The 10,185-nt window shown below is 53.1% G+C and overlaps 1 protein-coding gene across 1 annotated transcript in view; it reads left to right on the top strand.

Moving 5' to 3' along the window:
* The first annotated feature begins 2,953 nt into the window (after positions 1 to 2,953).
* Positions 2,954 to 10,185, top strand: part of LOC131211714 (1-phosphatidylinositol 4,5-bisphosphate phosphodiesterase) — a 29,276-nt gene continuing 22,044 nt past the window's right edge. Inside the window, exon 1 of the transcript XR_009156912.1 lies at positions 2,954 to 2,986. The gene's annotated coding sequence lies outside the window, so the exon portion shown is untranslated. The remainder of the gene's footprint in view (positions 2,987 to 10,185) is intronic.

Raw genomic sequence — 10,185 nt, 5'->3', positions numbered from 1 at the left:
ATTTTAGAGCGCTCTCGGGAGACCGTGATTATTCGCCGCTTAATTTTCTCAGCACACTTTCGCTTCTCTAAACAACTGACCGCCTGCTTAGAGGTTGAGGTAAAACCGCTTCTCGCCGCACACGGGACCGGCCGTAAAGTACACATACTTCACATTCTCGTTCTGGTCGTCGCTCGTCTATTGCTTCTCGCGCGCCTCTCCCGCGCCGCGGTTGCCAATTTCCGCAAACAAACAGCGCGCACGTAAGGCGTCTCCACTAGCGCGTGTCTGCGGGCACGGGCGGGCTATCGGCAGACGGCAGGCGATTAAACCTTTGCCCAACAGCACTCTCGACGGAGTGATTCGCGCTGCCTGCTGTCACGCACACCACGCCGACTGGCACTCGCGCTCGCTCGCTCAGTCACTCAAGGTGGCGCAGCTGGTTCGCCGTTCGTGATAGGGTTCCGGGACGGACAGATTTCCCACGGTTCGTCGTCGGTGCGGATCGTCGCCGCCGCTGTTCTGTTCGCAATTCGCCGAGTAGTGTGTTGGCCAACGGTGTGCGGTGCGCGTGTGTGTCGGTAGGCGGACGGACTCGTTCCCGGTTATCTCACTCTCGGGTGCTGGACCGCACAGTGGGCAAAGTGGACAACCCCGCGAACCCAGGTGCAAAAGGTGAGAGCAGTGATCGGCGGCGTCGGTGTCGCGATAAGAAGCGCGCCTCGTGTGCTGGTCGTTTGGGGCGCTATGAGCGGTTGTTGGAGACTCCAAGGTCTTGTCGGATGGCCGGCCGCCGTAGTGGCCATAACACACCGTGGTCCGTATGCCAAAGCACCGGACCGTGGTGAACGAGTGAGCGAGCGAGCTGCGCACGTATGTGAGTGAAAACGGTCTCGTCGATGGTGTGGCGGCACCGGAACGACCTTGCGGCCAAGTCGTTTGTTCGCAGGGGCCGGTTCCCGGGCCTCGGCCATTGCCGGATCAGAAACTCTCGGCTTCGCCAACGGGCCAGAAGTTGGCTGGGTGCAACGGCATCGAAAAAATTATTTAGATCGAAATGCACCTTTATGCGGGGTGAATAAGCGTAACATTTGGATGAGTCAATGGTCGTGGATGACCCACCTTGTTGGAACTCTTCGAAAGGGGACGATTTCAAGCCCTTGGTTGGAGCAAGCGTTGAGGCTAAAACCATCTTCCGCCAATGGCCGACAGCCTTCCCGATCCAAGCAGCCTGCTCGTGATGCCAATTTTTCCATCATCATCTCGGCGGCGGCGACACAAACAATCCGTAACCGACCGATTGTTTGAAGTGTTTGTTAGAATCATGCAAAAATTGTGAATGCTCACAACGCACGCACGAAAAGAAAAAATGGAGTAAAAAATGAACGGAACAAAACGTCTCGCAACGATTCAACGCTTTTCTCCTATCTGCCTCCTATCCTAGTAATCGCCCGTTCGCTCTCGCTCTCACTCTCTTTCTCCCGTCTCTGTCGCACACTCTGCTGCTCTCGCAAAGCAGAACCGCCACACCAAAAATTGTGTGTGCTGTGTTTTTGGGTCGGGTCCGTCTCGGTACCCTTCGCGGCCATAGCGCCGAAGCTACGCACCGCGGCTCTGAGAAAACCGAAATTGCCAAATTGTTAGACGACGTGTGAGAGAGAGAGAGAGAGAGAGAGAGACGAAGAGCGCGAGCGGGCGCTGCTGCTCCAATGTTGTTATCATTGTTGCTCACGCCAGTGCAATCGCGGACGTGCTGTCAAATGGATCATTGAACGCACGCCACGGATATATTTCGGTTCCATTTCGCGCACACAGACACACGCGCCAGTCGTTTTCCACTGGCTGGCTGGCGGCCTGGGCGCTGGTGCTCGAGTGCGAATCGTGTCCACCACGATGGCAACACTACTAGTGCGGTGATACACGTAGGCGCGTAGGCCGCGGGGTTTCGTGTCCGTCCGTCCGTCCGGTTTTCCTTTTGTTTTCCCACCGATTCGTTCAACGCTCCGCGCCCGGTGCTGCGCTCGCGGAACCACCTACAGGACGAAAGGGCGAAAAGCGAAAAGGGCGTGCGCGGGCGACGCACCAAGCGCGAACGCGTGTGGCCACCCGTGCTGGTGGTGGTGATGTTCCCTATTTTCGCCAAAGAATGACTTGAATGAAAAACCCAAAAAAAAAAAAACAAGTGGAACCAAATTCCAATCCAGACTCTTTTTCCCCAGCGTGTGGCGGCGGCGTCGTCGTCGGTCCCGAGCTCCCGGGTTCGCGTTTGTGTTCGTGTGTATGTGTGCGTGCGTGAGTTTGATTAACTCGCGGAAATTTGTGTGTGTGGTGTCCCCCCCAACCCCCCCACCTAACGGCCCACCACCTACTGGCGAGTGCCACCATTCGCGACACTCACTTCACGCCGCCTTCTCGAGGGCGCTCATTTTCTCACAGCCAGCATCTCACCGAGCGGGTGCCTTTCACACGCGCCGAGGCAGCGCAGCAAGCCGGGTGTGGGAAGTTTTAGTGGAAAATTTATCGCCGAACTGAGCGTAACGCGTCGTCGTCGTCGCCGTCATCATGCAGCTGGCGACAATCGCAGCAAGCCGAAAACAGCAACCTGTGAGCAGAATCTCCGCGAGCAGCGTTTGACAGATAGGCGCCCGCGATCCGCTCCGGTCCGGGTTTTCACGCGATCGCCAAATAGACTGGCAGCGGCAGTGGCCCTGATGCGAATCGAAACCGCCCCCCCGGCGAAGGTGCTGCTTCCGTGAGAATCCATCATCTCATCCGGGCCGGGCCGGGCCGGTAGTGTTGTGATCGTAAAACTGTGATCGCGTCCCTGCCCCGTTTCAAGGCGTGCCAAGGCACGTGCCAAGTGGGCGGAAGGGTCCGGCCGTCATGCGCGTGGAAAATCGTCGTTGAATTCGGTGGAAAAGCTTCGTCACATAGGGAGGCGGTTTCAAGCGTCGAGTTTGGGGGGCAGCACTTCATCACACGTCAACAGTTCGTTAAGCGAACTTCGGTGAGTTTACATTACAACACATTTTTCACACACTGGTGGTTGCTGGTTTTCCTCGCCTGCGCCTCTCGGCGCTATAACTGGTCGAAACAATTTTAGATTCCGCCCGGCGCCTTTTTGTGACCACTCTGGTCTGTGTATAAAGTGAGTTTTTCTTGTTAGAAGTTATTCTAATAAGCGAAGGTAAATAATCTGCTCCATTGACCTCCGACGCAGGGGCCTTTGTGTGTCTGTTTAGTTTTGGGGGCCCCAGAGCAGTGTATTATGCACAAAAAACACAACAAAAAAAAACAAAACAAAAACGAGATGTATGTGAAAATCGGCAAAAAGGAAAACGCTCGAACGGTGCAGTATCGCGTTCCGGGTGCGGACGGCCACAACCCTCCCCGGTGGCAGTGTGGCAGAGGCAAAACAAACAATCGTCCCGTCGGTCCCGTGAGGAAGACGGGGACGTCGGTGGGTGGTGTTTACTTAACAACCGAAACCCCAACAAAAGCGGCACCGTAAGATGCGCGCAGGTGTTTGCTCATAACGCTGATAACGTTTTACTTTCGTCTTGCGAGACGCCCGGTTCGGGTTTGCCACTACTTTACTCGGTCCAGTCAGCATCGCCCCCAGTCGGAGAACAGTGCGGGTCTCTGTGTGTGGGCTGTCGGTACAAAAAGCGACGTTAGTTCCGGGATTTTTTCTATTTCTTCCTCCTTTTTTATGTGTCTGCCACACGATGAATCACACAGCAGTTTGCACTAGAAAATTAGCGGCACCCTGTTTGCGGGGTTTTGTCGGTCGGTCTTGCCAACTGGCAGAGGGCTACCCGGTCCCGCTCCCGGTAGTATCCGGGTTTGGTTCGGTAGATTATGTTACCATGTGTGCCATCATACCCGGCTGATAAAGAACACTTAACCAATCAAAATCCCGGGCCCTCGATTAGGTTAAACGCAGCGGCGGTGGTCATGACCAACAGCGGCCACCGATTCCGGTGCCGATGCGCCTCCTCATCATCGGCTTATCTACTGCCCGAAGGAACGGATACTTATCGCCCCATAGGACGGCCGGCCGGCCGGGTCGAGTGCAGGCGAGTTACGGTCGAGTCGTTGTCAAATTAAGTAATTCGATCCAATTACTCCCCGCGGACACACGGCGGACTCTACAAGCGGCCAGTGTCAACCCGGGGAAGTCCACACGCGAGATTACGCATCGGAAGACGCTTTGGCGAGAAAAAGGTGCGCCGTCAAATTATGTCGAACGAACTTTTGACGGTTTTCGGTTACTTGGTATCGTCCAGCGCACATTGCTAAATCCATTCTTGAAACGGTTGGCCAACTAATGGTCTACTCTCGGCCCTCGGTTGGCGCGCATCAAACGTGATCGGCCGGCAAGTGATTAGCGTGCGCTAGCTGATCGCCATTAGCTTCCGAGCGCGTTCCGGAGCGGCCGGTTTTACTGATTGATTTTTTATTGGTTGATTAAATCGCGCTCCGTTCGACTGTGCGGACCCCGGCTGCTAATGATCTATGGTGGCCCCGGAGCATCTTCAAAGCCAAGGCACGGCGGCGGTGGCCGCGCGTTTCTGACCTCGTTGAAGGGCAATCAGTATAAATAATGTACGCGATCGCGCATCGGTGCCGCCGCCGCCGCGCAGGAAGAAATTGATTCGAGCCAATTACGCCCGATTCCTGGGTGCCGAGCTGAATGGGCCAGCTGCCGCGATCTGCTCCGGTGGCCGGTGCCAATTAAATTATGTCACCGAAGGCTCTAATTGAATTACGCGCGAAACTTGACAGCTACTGTTGCTGTTGCTGCTGCTGCTAATGTGTCATTTTTGCTGTACTCCGCTGTCGGCCCTTGATAAGACCACGTCGGTGGCGGTCGGCTGCGTGAATAGCGCGTGGGACGCGGTTCCTCTCGTCTCATTGCCCTGGCAAAACAGAAACGTGTTGCCATCACAATGCTAATTCGCGGGATGCGCTATTTTGGGGAAGCTCCACATGTCGAGCGTCTCAATCATAATCGCGGAGCGTAGCGGACCGGGTGCTAATCACGCTCATTGATGCTAACGGAACGGAACGACGTCAGTTGGTGCAGGCGGCCGCCGTTTGGTGCGAGGCAAAGCAGGTCAGGTCGTTCGCAGGCCACCCGCCCGCTAACAGTCATAGGGTCGAATTGGTGCTCGGCTTTTGATTTAATAAAAAGCATACCACCACTAATGGAACTGCTGGGTCATTGTAGTTTCGTTTGGGCGCTTTAATAAAGTTAGCGCAGATCCTGACATTCTTATGCCTTTTGCTTTAATAAGGACCCCGTTGTGTGCACTTGACTTGCCATGGGTCCGGTGGCTGCTCTCCATTATATGTTTAATTTAATGGGTGAAGAGAACTTCGCCGACAATGGTGGCCGAGTGCCCTAGTGTGTTTATGTCTAAATCTGAAAGAATAAAATATGAACCGAAAGTTCCCGGCGCTCCCGCCAGTGGACAATGAGACGAGAGGCTTTCAAGAGTGATCCTCTTTGGAGTCAAGTGAGACGCACCCTACGGCAGCAGTCAGCCAGCCAAAGAAACGACAACATCCTGACGCTAACGATGCTCGCCGGCCGCTGGCTCATTTCCGCAGTTGCCCAGTTGAATGGAATACGTTTGACACGTCGCTGGCGACGCTCTTCCCGTAGGGCCGTAGGCTCACCTCCCCGGAGAAAGTGTTGGATTTAACGAGTTCACGCTTCAGCCGGTCCCGCAAGGGACCCCTAGAGGCACCGTGCCTGCAAACAAACCGCCCGACGGGAACTGCAGCAGCTCGTGCAACTCGCTCGTTTTGATTTGCCACGCCGCCCAGGAGCCGGAGCAGGAAAAAGGCCATGTGGCCAAGTGTTTCCGGCCTCTTGGTTCTCGCCATTCCGGCGCGCCCAGTGCACGGCTAGTGGGTTTTTATTAATTTTGCTTACTGGTTGGGTGCAAAAGCTTTCAAGGACGCCCTCGGGCGGGAGCCATTAAATGGTGCATTTCATTTTCTGGTGAACTTAAATGGTGATATGTCCTCAACTAGAAGTGTACTCGACTCGAACGATCGTGCCTGTGGCCGGTTCAATAAAATGTAACACACGTTTTAGAATAAATAATAAAGCATCCGGTACTTCAAAAGCGCGGGCAACACTCTGCTGGCCGGCCGGCAGTTGGTTTGTTGGTGTGTTGATATTTTCACTGCCCTGCTGCTACTGCTGCTGCGGCCAAACTCTCCGCTATCTGGGTGCACATTTTAATTTTCATGCACAGAGCACGGCGGCGGTAAACAGCTTCTTCCTTTCGACCCGAGCCGGCTTGGCCACCGGCCAAGGCCAAGCGTTAAAAGGGCGAAAGAAGCGCGGTCCACGCGTCGGTCTGGATGGACCGCAAACCAGCGCGGCTCATCATACGCGGCCAGGCTAACGGAGAAGTTTCTGATTGAGCGCGTTTTATTGCTTAATTTCGGTTGCGGCTACACGCACGGAGTCCATTTTGATGTGCAGCTGCAGCTTGCGTTTCTGGCCAACCCGCGGGAGGGAAAAACTCGCAGACTAATGCTTTAAAAATATTCTCCACGTGTCATTTGTTTCGATGGACGGGAACACTTTTTCGGAATGTCGAATGTGGAGCTTTAGATGCGAAAACTGCGTTGTACAAGCCGCCCATATATCGGTGATGCGCTTGTAATGGTACAGCGACAAAGGACTTTTGCCCCCCGGAAACCACCTCAGTGTCCTAGTTCAATGGGGCACGCTCGATACAGTCCTACCCGGCAGTCCATTTACGTGTGGGGCCCCCAGTGCCTCGGGCGCCGGTGTATCTTTAGTCGTTAATCGCGGCCTTACAGGACCGACCGGCCATATATAAATCTTCCGCATCGCATCGTCACACCTCCCGACGTACGAGGATCCCCGTCCAACGGGCGGAGTACATCGTCACCTGTGAAGGACACACTCTAACCGCCATTAGGAAACTTTCTTTCACACCGATAATGATGTCGATGATGAAGGTGATCGTGAACTACGGTGCGGTGCCATGAAAGCTTTGGCTAAAAATAGCTCCTACAATAAGTGGGGGAGAGGTCTCCAACGGTAGGGGGTAGCATTATAATGGAGACCCAGTGGCACCGGTGGCAGACAAAATAAAAACACTTCCCGTCAGGTAATCCTCTGTGAAGCCCCCCGACATGGGCTGAAAAGGCTCGGGCCTAGCACATAGATGGCGCTAGACTATTTGCATTCACCACTTCTTCAGTTAGTACTAACCTCTTCAAAAGAAAGTTGTTAAAATGTCATGATGATTCAAATTTGTTATTGCTAAACAGAGGATTTAAAACAATTTCATGTTTAAATCTTCTGCTTGATGGGAAACAATGCCGTTCAAGCGAAGCGGCTTGTAAGGTGTTTTTAAAATCTGATCGATCAGAAACAACAAAATATGACGATCAACAAAAAAAAACTTCAAACGTCGGTTGTCGTAAGGACACCGATGACGGAGAACGCAGTGAATGTTCAAATGAGGGTGTTACACCTGAAAACATTTCAAAAATCCACAACACGGTTTTAAATCATCGAAAAGTGAAGGTGCTTCAATTAACTAACATTGTAACGATATCAGAAGGACGCATGAGCATTTGACTTTGAGAAAGCTCTGTTCAAAAACAAGAACGTGTTGATGATTGTGAGCCGTGTTTGGCAATCTTTTACCGTACCAAACCGCAATTTTCGCATCGATATGTGACAATGGATGAAACATGGATCCATCACTTCACTTCGGAATCAAAATGATCATAATCTGAGTGAATAGCAACTTGTGAAGCTCGTGAACTGGAAAGGTTATGGCCTCGGTATTTTGAGATGTGCCTGATGTAATACTCATCGACTATCATGAGAAAGGAAATTCAATCAACAGTGAATATTATATAGGAACGTTATTGTAGCGTTTGAAGGCCCTACGGACTTCCTTCTTAGGCCCGGGATTTTTCAGGCCATGTGTGTTAGGTTACAGCATTTCTGCAAGAAAACGTCTATTCTAAATAAAACAGAATAGACGCTTAAATTTTAGTAATTCTTCACTGTACTTCGTTGGGCCGATTCGATGTATGAAACATTCATCCACTATTTCTTGGTCCCGGCCGTCGGCCCGTCGACACTGGACGGTCCAAACATTTGTAACAATGTTTGTCCTACGCCACAACGCGAGGTTTCGCAACTCCCATTTAGCATTTCGCGCGCGCGAGCGTTGGCGAGATTTTTCTCGCCGTGCGCCTTTAACCGGCACCACCCGGTGGGGGCATCAGAAACTTTTTTAATAAATCCACACCACCGAACCGAACCCTGACCGGCGCGCATATGGCCGTGTGGCGGCAGCTGTGTCGCGGTGAAATGGTGCAACTAACCCGAGAGGCGGCCCGGCATCGCGCTAACGCCTCTTCTTATATACTTTCTGGGATGGCCACAAGATTGCGGGGTGTCGTTCTCTGTGGTGGTTGTCGACAGGATGATTTCTGGTGTTCCGTGTGCCACTTTCGGTGTGCCCTTCCCGATCATGAGCTACGCCAGGCTACCGGAGCTAACGCTATCCTCCTGGTAAGCTGCAAGGGTCAAGGACGCGTTGCATTTTTAATGCTGCAGCCCATCAAAGTAAACATTGGGGTGGCTTCCGAAATGGGGCACGGTGAAGTTTGAAGCCTTTTTCTGTGGTTATTAAAAGGAGCTTCACTGTTTCAGCGTTGTAAACGTATCCATCAATCGCTCTGCGGGAATAACCGATTCAAATGAACCGTTTCGCTGCACGTCCAGGGCTTTTCGTTCTCCTTGCCGTTTTCAGCGTGTCATCATTTTCGTTCGAAAGGATTGAGGCGACAGGCGACTGTGGCCGGCCACTTGATGCTGATCTGCACTGAAAAGCTGCACATTTCCTATTCTTTTGTTTCCCGAGGCTTTACTAAGACCCAGCCCCGCGTGTGCCGGTCTGTAGCTGACGGGTAGCCGTTAAGTTTCTAGTCCCCTACGGAGGAGCATCTTGCTTAGCACAAAAAGGAACACTCTCTCTCTGGCGCTAGCCTGGCATAACCAGAACAAGAACCGGTGGTGGTGCACTTCTGATTGCCTTCGATTTTTACCGCACACTTCAAGGCTCTCCGGGGGCTCGCGTTTCACGGACCACCTAACCGCAAGCCGCATGCTTTTTAAAGTCTCTGCCCTTCGGTTCGCTGGTGTGTTCCGTTTTTCCGTACACTTGACGTACGGGACAGGGACACCGGAACCAATCTAGCACGCACGTCACCAGATTGAGTGGCTCCGACATTCGATCACGGCACGGGGTCCGCACCACCGAAGGGCACCAGTAATCCGTCGCGGTTCGCGGTTAGAAGATTACGCGACGCGGAACTTGACATCCGTCAACTGCGGCTTATGTTTTCAGTCGTCCCTGTCCCAGTCACATTTCGCGCACACTTTCCAGACACTTCTGCTGCTGCCCTAAGCTCGATTATGCACCGACGAGATGAGATGGAAGAACCATCCGCCAGGCCGCCATGCAGTGCGCTGCAGCCTGCCGTAGAAATGCAATCAAATTACAAGTACATGTTCCGTATTCCCTTAGCGCATTCAAACCGGGCCGTAACCGGGGCATGAAACTATGGAAAACGGCAAAAACCGGCCTCCACTTGGGGACTGGTACGGACACTTGACAGCGCTTGGTTTCTGACGTAACGCTCACCAGAATCGTCACGATAATCGTCTGACGTCAAACACGATAAACGATGGCGCTGAGGTTGAGGATTGAGGCGAAACCGAGGGCTTATAGGCCAAAGGTGGTGCATCGTAAACTAGGTTGCCCCGGTTGCCACTTTACCTGTACCCAAAGAACGCCCGACTCATCCCTGTCAAGGTTGAGCAGGATGAGGGATAATTGTGGCCCCCAACCGCTCCCAAAAGACCTAGAACTTGAACCTGCCTTTCGAAAAGCTATCGTCGATGGGCGTCGCTGTGTCATAAATTCAATTGTTTCCATTTCTGCAGCATAGTCCCGGCCCGGCCGTACTCAGGAACAGATACGGCTCCCGGAGGTGTGATTCCATCGGGCACCACTCTCCACTCTCGGCTTGGGATTCCACCAGTGGAGAGGGCCCCGGACATAAATGGGTCATGTGTTGATTAAATTTATCCCCCCCGGCCGGACCCTGTACACAGGGACCTAG

This window comes from Anopheles bellator, chromosome 2 (genome assembly GCF_943735745.2).
Source record: "Anopheles bellator chromosome 2, idAnoBellAS_SP24_06.2, whole genome shotgun sequence".
Lineage (NCBI taxonomy): Eukaryota > Metazoa > Arthropoda > Insecta > Diptera > Culicidae > Anopheles > Anopheles bellator.
This window is presented reverse-complemented; position numbering and strand designations above follow the sequence as displayed.